Here is a 12290-nt window from a genome sequence, read left to right on the forward strand (position 1 = left end):
ACTGGCATTGCATTTAGGGGCACTGACATAGTTATGCAGGCACAAGTTATGGCATACGTTGACATTGCATTTATGGGTATTGCCTTTATCGTGCATACACATATCATGGTATTCATTGACATTGTATTTACCTATTCCAACAGATGCTAACTTTTGGTTAAAAACAGGTAAGCATTTTTTGTTGGTATCTATAAACTAGTAATGAAAAATCCTCTTTAATGATAAAGGCACATCATACATTACAATTTTTAAAATGCCACTTTTAGAAATGTTGCATTTTCCTGCACTTTTTAGGTGCCCACAGCCTCTCCTGGGTGACATGAGTGGATGTAACTGACAGACTTTGTGAATTCCACCCAGGCAGTCACACAATAGAGTACTTAGATATGCCTGAATGGGCCATATGCTGGCAGAATGAGGGGGCACAGCTGAGCAAAGCCCCATTGGCAACTGAATAGGCTGTGCTCTGCCTTCACAAAAAAGGCTTATCACCTCCACATTGTCATTGGAGCAAGGGCAAAGGAGACAGGAAATTCCATGTACTTCAAAGTAGAAACCACTAGAAGCTTCTCCCAACTTCAAAGGCAGAATTGGGTATAAAGGATACTGAGAGGAGACCAGATGTTGCAAGATGAAGGGAAGGCAGGTGGCGTGATATGTGCTCTTCCGGCACGTCTAGAGCGTGTGGTGCAGAAACGCAGCGTGGCTACATTGTTTGGAACCGGCTGCAGATGCTGGACACGGCTCGGGGCTTGGCGGCAGGGAGCATGACCAGGCTCCAAAGGCAGAGAACATCATGAAGGGACTCTCTGCAGTGACCCAAGAATAGAGGAAATGGCAATAATGACACTAGAGGCAGCAGGAGAAGTAGAGTGAAGATAGAAACCTGTGGTGAAGTACTTATCTCTTATCTCCCCTGTTGCATTCTGCTTGCGCAACTTAGCATTTTTCCACCTGCCAACAGACGGATAACGCTCAAGCCCCCAATATTCAAACTTCAGGGGCCTGACTCCAATGCACAGGGTTGAGCAGCAGTAAGGCAAAGAGTCTTTGGAGGCCTATGTAGGCCCACTTAAGTGGCTAGCATGCATGCGCTGCTGCCTCCTGGGTTATTGTCACCTCTTCCTCATGTACCCCCTTCTTGCTCTCACTGTGCGCTGTACCATCCTTGGCTTTGGCTTTGACTAGCAGTGTTGTCCCCCTCACATAATGAAGATAAGGTGAGTGGTGCTGGATTTGAGTGCTGCTGCGGGGGCTGAGCTGGAAAAGTGTTATTTTGCAGAAGCATATGGGGTGCACAGAGACAATGGGATTACGACGAGTTTGAGGTTGAGTTTGTTGGGGGGTTGCTGGTGGCCCTGGTGTGGGTTGTTGGCTGCAGTACGGTAATTATTTGGGGGCCGAAGCAGCTGACTGAAGTTGGTGGATTTGGTGGTCTGGTTGCAGCAGCCTGAGTTCTCCACAACTGCCAGTAACTGGTGGTCATACTAGAACCAGCATCGAAGCTGCAATGATATTTAGATATACTAGAGCTTTTACTTTCTCCATCCACATGCATACTTATCTACCATGGACACCTTGTTTAGCTAGCCTTTTTTTTGCTTTTGGAAGAGTTTTTTTGTAGCCAAGGCTACCCTTTCACAAGATAGACTGATAGGATGACATTAAGGAGATTACTGTGTTGTTATTTGATTGATACAACTAATTCCTATAATTATCTCCTGAAAATAAAAAAATATAACTGTTGATCGAAGTCCCATATGTCTCACCCTACGTTTCATTTTTCAATTTTGAATTTTTTTCAAAGAGTGATAATGAGGATGGAAAAAAGGAAATGGCCACTGCTAGGGATCAAGTAGCTGACATGCCCTTAGACTTCACATTGTCACATGGGGCTTCTTCAAATCAGGAAGCCCAAACTGGCCAAAGTCCATTCCTTTCTAGAAGATTAAGACTGTTTCGCAGAGCTCAAAGTGTAGTAGAAGTAGCGGAAGAAGTTGAAATTGGGAAAGTATCCAGGATGAAAATCCTTTGCAGTGACCTTGGGGTGGGTCCTGTGCATGCTGAAATACTGGGTTCTGTTCCAAATATTTATATTGAATCATCCTATGTGAGTGTTCACTTGGTTTTGAGGGGCTGATGTTGCTCCAGTCTCATAAAATATGTTTCATATGACGCATATTGAGAATCTTTATGAGCACTATGGTGATGCGTACGGAGCAGACCCCTGTGCATTAGATGCCTTTAGAGTGCCAGCCATTAGTGTTTCTAATTACAATATTTGGCTGTGGTAGGCATGTCGGAAAGCATCTGCCACTACATGGGGGGGGGGGGGGTGGCTGAACTGGGCCAGGTCTTGCAGTGACTGCCCAGTCACCCTTCTTTGCCTGCTTTGTACAGTAGTACACCTTCTATGAGGGTCTCTTCATTGAATTCAATTAGCTCAATGAATCGTGAATAATGTGTGTCATCAAGTGCACAAGTGTTTCTGCAGCTGTGTAAACTGGATGGGGAAGGAGAAGGTAGCAGAAATCCCTCATCTGTAATTTTTGTTCTGTATTGTGAACATTTTATCTTTCTTTGATAGATTGATTGCTAATTCTGACCACATGCTGTATGTGTTTTCTCCGTTCCTTAAGGGGGTCCAGCACCTTACCCCTTTTGGTTTATGTCAAATGCAGGAACAAAAGGTAAAAGAGGTGAAATGAGAAGTCACCCAAGCTAATATGGTGGGTGCAACCTCAGGGTGTTCATGGGTAAAACGCCTTAAAAGGATAAAGAAAAAACACATTGTGTTATGAAATGCCGGTCAAAAAAGTTAAGGTTTGAAAGTATTCCGGTTAAGTCCAAATCTCCAGATCACCCACAAATGTTGAAACATTGGATAACGTTTTGTCAAATATAGGTTTTGGTGCCTGATTGCTAAGAAATCCCTAGTCCCTGATCAACCTTTCATATATCAGAGGATCTAGTTTCAAATATTTCCCGATAGGAAAAGGGGATAGTTCCGCATTTGAGGGTAAATTCTTAGGTGATCCATGACAGCACAAATGAAGATTGCCAGCAGGGTAGTTTTGGGATTAGGGCAGAGAACCAAAGCCCTTTAAAGGCTGATTTAGGGCGCAGGGGCTCACAAGTGGCGGGATGGAATAATAAGAGGCCATCACTAATCTCCTCCTCTGGAGAATTACCTATCCAGCCTGAACTAAGGGTTGGTAAACCACTTAAAGGGGGCGCTCAACCATTTTTCCTTCCCTCACAGCATTCTCATTTAGGCACCAGGCTAAAGACTGATACTCATTTACGGGGTGTAGGAATTGGTTTTATTTTTTATTAAAACTGCACTTCATCTCTCTGTTTGATAGAGAATTGGGCTTGTTGAACAGCCATTTCATTTTACATGCATTATCAGAAATTATGGCACTGCGTTTAGTAACAAGCAAAGACATTGATAAGAACTCTCTTCCTCTCTTCCGAGTTCAAGCGTAAGATTTAGCCTCGTGGCAATGTTGATCTTAAGGAATGTAGTTCTGGTTGAGACAAATACTAAGTTTAAATGTAATTGTTCAAAGATAGAAAAACAGGGTATTATACGGGTCTAAATTTCAGAATGGTTGCCTGGCAATTTGAAGGACATTACCATATCCATTGGTAGAGGCATGGGAAGGAGAGTTATAAGTGTCATGGAAAATGAGGACCTGTGAGTATTGGATTCCATAAAGGGAGACGAGTTATCCAATTGGAGTTGGGTGGCTGGTACACTCAATGGGGCAAGAAACACTGTAAGGCCATTGAGTCCTTAGGCAGGGTGCAGTTCATTAAAGAGTAGGCTATATATTTTTATGTCCCCTAACAGTAAAACCCCCAATTATCATTTTTGTTGTGGAAGAATTAGTAGAACCACTGGGGAATACTGGGCAACAGACTGGCAACTAAGCTGTGCTAACTTCTGAATGGGACTACTAAAGTCGATGTTCAAGGTATCAAAAAACCATTACATTAAACCTGGCTTAATAGCCAAGGCAAATTTATTATAACTTTTTAGGAAATGTAACTTTCAATAATTTGCTACTATGTTGCTCAAGTCTTCATTTGACCACTAGCAGATGTTGGCCAGAAAACAGTCTTCTGCCTTCCTAGGGAGGATTGTGAACAAATCCCTGGAGTACAAACAAATAGAGGCCTGCTTCAGGAAGAGGTTGCCAAAACATTTTTTCATTTGGCCTGTAGCCACCATGTAGCTGCACATCTCTGGTGGGCTACCGAGCTCCACACACCAAGGGAGTGGTCCTGCCATCTTGGTATTGGGCAGAATAATGCACTCTGGGACAGCTTGATGCCGCATATTGCAGGAACGCATCACCAGGCAGGGAGCTTCCTAGTAGCCAATTGCTACTTCCCCTGGGAGCAATTTATTGGCATAAATATGCTGCCACTGGCACCCAGAACTATAGGTTGAGTCTAAACTGAGGCGGCAAAGTGAGCTAAAGAGTGATGATGGGTTCAACCCAGATCTGTGACTGGTGGTGAGGTTCTGAAAAGTTTCAGTGCTCCGTCCATCATCTCCTTGTATTTACTCAGAACTCAAATCACATCTTGGCTAGAGAGAGAACCAAAGAATGACTGCCCCCCGATCCCTGGATCTGGCAAAAAAGATGCTGCACCTTCTGATCCTTGGACTAGCAAAGAGAGGACTGTGTCCGTAATGCCCGACTTGTGAAAAAAGGAGGAGAAGTAAGGGTATTTCTCATCTGGTAGCGAGGCTTACAATTCTGATACATTCAATGGTCTACCAGTGTTGGTAAATATGGGAATGTGTCAAAATCCATACGTGGACATGTGGGAACACCTACGCTCCACCCACAGTACCCCTCCCTGTTGCAGAGTAACACAAGGCTCAGATTTGCGCTGCCTTGCGGTAGTCTGATTAATCAAGCTAATCAGGGCCATGCAAGGTGGCCTAGAGTGGGGTGATAAATCGCAGCTAGGTTTTGCGTCTCCCTTAGTTTCTCTTGTGTGGCAAAAGGACGACTCAAAACCTTGATAAATATGCCCCCAGATGAATTTAATTTGTGGGTTTAAACTCCTCCTGTGAGGAATTCTGGTATATCATATAGTGTGGATGTAAACCTCACAGTGGAATTAACTCACAAAACCAACTTTGGTCCTGGCAGGCTCATTTGGTAAACATTGCATCAACCCCGGGTAGCTGTGACTTCAAACAGACAGGCTTAAGCAAAGGAAGAAGTGTAAAGTATTAGGAAGTACCAAAAGAATCAAAAAGGAATGTCACTCAACTTGAAATAAGTCTGAGTTGCTGATGACTTGTGATCATTTGGCTAAATGTAAAATGAGCAGTTAAGAATGTTGCCTTCAAAACACATGCAATCCTTTGCATCTGGATAAGGATTGTGTAATTCTTAAAAGAAAAGGCTGTTGGGAGGTGAGGTAGGATCAGAAGGCAGTAGCTTTCTTTGGAGTAAATCAAAGAGCATTGTCTTTAAGTTGTAGGATGGCAGTGCCCATAGTGTAGACAGCCCAAAACATTAATTGGTAGTCATCAAAGAGTTTTTTGAAATTGGAAAACAATTTTCAGTTAGTTGACGAAAGTTGTTGAGATCTTGCGTCTCTGCAGATTTGTTTTAGGGATATGACTTCACCTTCTTTAACCTCTTCTATGCTCATGACGAGCTGAGCTCGCAATGAGGCACAGTGCAGCTGCACTCATGATGAGCTTAGCTCGTCACAGCTGTTGGAACGTTCGCATGCGGGGATAATTACCCCGCTGTGCTGAACGTTCGAAAGCGGTGTCGTAATTGGCCCGGCCGCGTTAGCGATTAGCTGAACCTACACGTTGTCCTCCTTAACTTGGCTATATATGATAACGCCATTTTTAATGTTGCGGCGGCCATCTTAGATCATGAGCGGCCTCGTGGCCGACGTGCCCTTTAGTCCGTTGTCCGTTCCACTGACCACTCTTGTCTGCCCAGCAACAGGCTATTTTTAGTACTGGTCAAGCCGCACATGCGCAGTTCCCACTGACCCGTAGATCTTCAGGAATGTGCACCAAACTGACCAGCGGAGTTGTGCCCCCTCCAATGAGCTGGCAGTATTCCAAAACATGACCATATATGTCTCGAAAATGTGTCTTAACTTGTGCCGCCTATCTTTTTTTGCCCCAAAACTGTATATAAAATGGGGTCACACCGATGTTCGGTGTGATACCTCTTGCATTGCCGAAGGGTGCTGTTTGAGTGTACCACCACCCCATGGGGTCTTAATAAACTTGTTCTTTGCCTTTTACAGTTTCCGTGCCAACAGTTCTTGAGTGTGAGTGGGTTATCTCCGGAGCGTGTAGGCCTTGGGAACCCCGAAATACTTCAATTGGCGACTCTGGTGGGACTCATCGGCGACTCGGATGCCCAAAGGAGAGGTCGTGACGAAGGCTTGGAAACCCGCCATGGGCGCGCGCTGCCACGAGTGACCCGAGTCTTGGCTGCCACGGTGTTTTTTCCTTTCCTTCCGATCTGACCTTCCAGGTGGCGCCGGTCTCCGACTGAGTCTTCGAAGTGTCTGCATCGCTGAGAAAGTGCCGTTTGGCTGATTTGGCTTACAAGACCTTGGCAGTTGGAATCTGGACATTTGGGAATTTGGTAAGCTTTGTGATCGGTAAGGTAGTCTTCGGACGCTTACTGAGGTCCTATGATTTGTGTTCGGTAGGGTAGTCTTCGGACGCTTACTGAAAATCTGTGCTTTGTGATCGGTAAGGTAGTCCTCGGACGCTTGCCGAAGTCCTACGATCTTTGATTTGAGTTAGCTAACATTGTGAATTTGTGATCTTTGAACTTATATGTGTAGTGCACTTCACATAGGCAGGCATGTAGAGATGTTTCTCTAACTTTGTTTTTTCCTTTGAGCGGCACAATCGTGTGAAGAACTGTAAGTGCCATTTTGTCCGGTGTCACGTTTTCGTGATACTTTTTGAACATGCCTGTTTTCAGCACACTCCGAGGAATGTGTTGTCTTGGAGAAGGTACCTCAATTAGGTTAGCGGAATCACAGCCAGAGGGAACACCAGAGGGAACACCAAATAGGGACATGTACATAAAATTTGGCCTTCCTCCTATTATGTACAGTAAATTATGGCATAAATACACCAAGGCCGATCCTGAATTGCAATGGCCTCTACACGGGTCTTATGATTTGAGTAAAATACAATTTGTAGAGCAATGTATGTTTCAACGCAGGTCTAGACAAAACATGTTTGATTGTGTGCGAATGTGGGAGAAAGCGGCGCGTGAGCGAATAAAGCGTGAGGTTGCCTTGGCGGACAAAGAGCAGCGCAAGGCTGCTCGGGATAAAGCTTTACAGCTTGAGGAGAAGGAGGCTCAGGAGAAGAAAGAGAGGGAGGAACGGGAACATAATTTGCAAACGACTGGTCAGTTTCCTATTCGCCGACCACTTTATCCTGTCCTTAATAATGACATTGATGATTTTTCTTTGTTAGATCGGTCACCGCCTCCGTACGTTACGCCGACGGCTCCAGCTGTGGATTCCGATGATGACGGACAGGATAAGTCGGGCAAGAAGAGTGTATCTGCTCTCAGGTTTACTACGGAGAGGTCCGCTCATCTACGTAGTTGGGCTCATAAAGTGAATAAGCGTAGTGTTACCCAGGATCAATTGTTAACAGAAAAGAAAGGGTGGACAGATCTTGAATTGATGTATTTTCTGTCTACTTTGGCGGATGAGGTTATAGGCGCATATCGTGATCTTTCTGATACGTTAGAACCCAAAGCGTTGTCAGTGTACCGTGAAAATTTGACTAAAGGTGATTTTGATCTTTCAGATGTCGATGACCTGTTTGCGCAATTGATCAAGCTGCGGGATGAGACAACCCGATTGCGGGAGGAGCGGAAAAGGAGGCAAAAGGAGTCCGAATTGGAGAATAATGGGCAGGCCAAAGAGTGTTCTCTCCGTGGTTCAGATAAGAGTTCTGCGTTGCATGTTATGCCTATGCGTGAAGCTGCGCCTTTGTATGTTCCGCCGAGGGGGGAAGGTACGGATGAGGATAAATTATCGAAGGATGCGAAAGGGTATTTTGTGTATAATTGGGTTTACACGCCATGGAATAGAGCAGATGTCATGGCATTGAAAAATTCTTTACCTGATCTTCGGAAGAATCCCGCGGCATTTTATGAGGGGGTGGAGGGGGCTATATCGTCTTGTGTGATGACTCTCGTAGACATAGACTTGTTTTTTGGGCTGATATTACCACCTGATATGTGGCGGCAAATTCGTAAAAATAATGACGAAACGATATTGGGAGCAACATGGAAAGAAATAAATGCTGCAGATTTAGATAGGGAGCCAGCATGTAAGCCCTGTCAGCTAATCCTAGATCTGCCGGCAGCTATCTTACATAAATTAAAAACGCTTGTTCCCTCCAAAAAGATTGATTGGACCATGTTAACGTCGTGCAAGCAGAAACCCGATGAAACGGTTTCAGATTTCTTTACACGCTTCGAGGAGGCCTTTCATGATTACAGTGGTCAATCTTTAACAGACGATACGGGTCGGCATTTGTTTGTAGATAAGTATGTAGCTAATCTCCTACCAGAGATTGCAAAGCGATTGAAGTCGAGTGAAAGTTCCTGGGCCACGGCGACCCCTGCGTCCTTGTTAACTATGGCTCAGTATTATGAGCGGCAGGAAGTGGAGGCTAAAGAAAGTGCAGAGAAAAAGACGAAGGAATTGAAAACGAAGGTGATGTTGGCGCAGGTTCGGGGAACACAGGGTAGAGGGAACGATAGAGGTAGACGAGGTGGAGGAAACGCATCGTATGGTCGTACGGACATTGCGGAGGATCAGTGTGCTTATTGTAAGGAGTTTGGGCATTGGGCCGAAGATTGTCCGGTACTTCGTGAACAGCGTAGTCAGCGTGGTCGAGGAAGTGGAAGGTCGAGAGGAGGTTATGCTGGAGCGAGAGGTGGCGGAGGTGATCGTAGAAAGGTTGAGGAGAGGGGCCGTGGCCAGGACGAACGAAATACGTTTGATAGACGGAACCAATATCAGATTTCGGAAGGAGAGAATGTGGAACACCAGGATTATGTGCATGCATAGGATTGCGTAGGATGGGGTAAGGAATCAGTTGAAGTGCCGGTAGATCAGCAAGGTCCATATGTAACAGCGGGTATTTTGGGTTCTACTGATCAATTTCTAGTCGACACAGGAGCTACTCGTAGCGCTCTGTCGGAAAACTTGGTTCCGAGGGCTCCCCTGTCTGGCGAAATGATTACGTGTGTAGGGTTTGATGGCACACCCTCCCCCAGCCCATTGTCCAAGCCCCTTGCACTATGCATTGACAAATACTTTAGTTTTGGCCAATTTTTGTTATCACCCCATACCCCAGACAATATCCTGGGCATTGATTTGCTTAAATATTTTCGAGCGACAATACGTTGCGCTCCAGAGGGAGTGCGGGTTATTCTGAATGACAATTACCCTGACCCTGACGATTGCCCTGACCCTGATACATTTTATGCCATTTTAGACATCCCTGCTTTGGCCTCTCTGCCGCACACGTTGTGGGCGACCTCAGATACGGATGTGGGAGAGATGCGTATTCCACCAATACACATTACTGTTAAGGAGGGGGCCCCTCTACCACGAGTGCCACAGTATAAGATTTCGAAAGAAGGTGAAATTGCACTGACACATATTGTTCAGGACTTGATTTCTGCAGGGGTGGTGGAGGAGGTCCCTTATAATGTTTGTAACAGCCCTATTCTACCGATTCTTAAGAGAGACTCAGATGGTAAGATCTATCGATTTATTATTGATTTGCGTGAGATAAACAAAATTGTCATCCCCCAATACCCGGTGGTGTCTGATATCACGACTTTGCTCACTTTGGTTCCACCGACGGCCACCACCTTTAGCGTTATTGACTTAAAGAATGCGTTCTTTTCCATCCCTGTTCACCCAGATAGCAGATATCTGTTTGGTTTTACGCTCAATAATAAATCGTATAGATTTTGTCGTGTTCCCCAAGGATATACTGAAAGCCCTAGCATCTACAGCCAGGCTTTGAAAAGACAACTAGATTCTTTTAAATTGCAGTCTGGCGTTGCGCTCATCCAGTACGTGGATGACCTTCTGCTTGCCGCTGACTCCTATGCGCAATGTGAACAGAGTACGCTTGCGTTGCTTTCCTTTCTGGCACAACACAATCACAAGGTTTCCAAGAAAAAGCTCCAATACTGTAGACCCCAGGTGACCTACCTCAGTCATCTGTTGTCTAAGGAGGGACGTGCATTAACATCTGATCGAATTCAAGCAATTTTAGACACACCAGTCCCCCGCACGCAGAGAGATGTGCGTGCCTTTATAGGGTTGACGTCCTTTTGTAGGCAATGGATCATGGGTTTTTCACATATCATAAAACCTTTGCTAGCATTACTGTCCAAAACCACACCGATGCCTCTTGAGTGGACAGATGAATGTCAGAAAGCTTTTGAGCAGTTGAGGCAGGCCCTTTGTTCCGCACCCGTGTTAGGTACACCAGACTACACAAAACTTTTCACATTGTACGTGCATGAGAATGATGGGTGCGCGTTGTCAGTGTTAGTGCAATTACACGGGGATAAGCAGAGACCATGTGCATACTTCTCCACCATTTTGGATCCTGAAGCACGAGGGTTGCCTGGGTGTTTTCGAGCGGTAGCAGCAACAGCAGTAGCTATACGACAGAGTGAGGGCATAGTGTTATCACACAAATTGTTGGTGTTAGTCCCTCACGCGGTAGATGCCCTGTTAAACCAAACAAAGACTCAATACCTTACGAGTGCACGACTTACAGGATATGAGCTGACACTCTTAGCGCCACATATAACATTGAAAAGATGCGCTACTTTGAACCCTGCCACTTTATTGCCCTATCCGGCCGAGGAGGGTCAGGAAGAAAAACATCACGACTGTGTTTTCCTGACTGAGGAACAGACAAAGGGTCGTGTTGACTTACAGGATGTGCCACTTCCTGATGTGGATGGGGAACTGTGGGTTGATGGATCGTGTTTAAGGCTGCCAGATGGTACGACTTCCGCAGCATATGCGATCACGACGCTTAAGACAGTGGTAGAAACAGCTAGGATACCACAAAAATCGGCTCAGGCAGCAGAGCTGATAGCTTTAACAAGAGCCTGCGAATTGAGTGCCGGATTATGTTTGAACATATACACGGACAGCCGGTATGCCTTTGGAGTGGCCCATGACTTCGGGCTTCTTTGGAGGGAACGCGGGTTTCTGACATCACATGGAGAGCACATTATGCACGGAGAGCTAGTGCGTGATCTCCTAAATGCGTTGCTTAGCCCTAAGAAAGTAGCGATAGTGAAGTGCAGTGCCCATAAGAAGGTTACGGATAAAGTGGGTCAAGGAAATGCCTTTGCAGACAGCATAGCAAGGCAAACGGCTATGTCCCGAACTAGCTCCCCCATGTACGTGGTACAATCGCAGGCTGAGCGATGGAGTGATGCTAGAGCAGAGATACGGGATATTCAAAAATCAGCCACAGAATCTGAACTCGCGGCTTGGGCAGCAGATGGGGTACTAGATGACGAGGGTTGTTGGAGAAGCAAAGATATGGAGAAGTGGAAATTGCCTGCGGCTTACTTACAGGCGATGGTCCAAATGACACATGGACTGGCTCATGTCGGAGCTCTTGCAATCGCTCGGCTTTTAACACGAGTTTGGGAACATCCCGAGATTGCGAATACTGCAAAGAGAGTAGTGCAGACCTGCCTGGTATGTTTGCAACACAATCCTGGAAAGGGGACCCATACTCCGAAAGGAGGGTTCGTTCCACCTTCTGCACCGTTTGAGGTGCTTCAAATGGATTACATCCAACTCGAGCGCTGCAATAACCTGAAGTACGTCCTAGTGGTGGTGTGTGCTTTTAGTAAATGGGTTGAGGCCTACCCCACGAAAGACAATACGGCTTTGACAACAGCCAAGGTGTTGCTTAAGGAATTCTTTCCTCGCTTTGGAGTTTGCAAATTTTTGTGGAGCGATAATGGGCCCCATTTTGTTGGAAAGATTGTGGAATATGTACTGAAGGGGTTAGGGATTCAGCAAAAGTTCCACGCTGTATTCCACCCTCAGTCAGCAGGTTTGGTCGAGCGGTACAATGCCACGTTGAAGCTTAAGCTGGCCAAGATTGTGGCGTCTACATCGTTGAAGTGGCCAGATGCTTTGCCGCTAGCGCTACTATCTCTTAGATCAGTACCCCA

This window comes from Lissotriton vulgaris, chromosome 4_1, assembly GCF_964263255.1.
Source record: "Lissotriton vulgaris chromosome 4_1, aLisVul1.2, whole genome shotgun sequence".
Classification (NCBI taxonomy): domain Eukaryota; kingdom Metazoa; phylum Chordata; class Amphibia; order Caudata; family Salamandridae; genus Lissotriton; species Lissotriton vulgaris.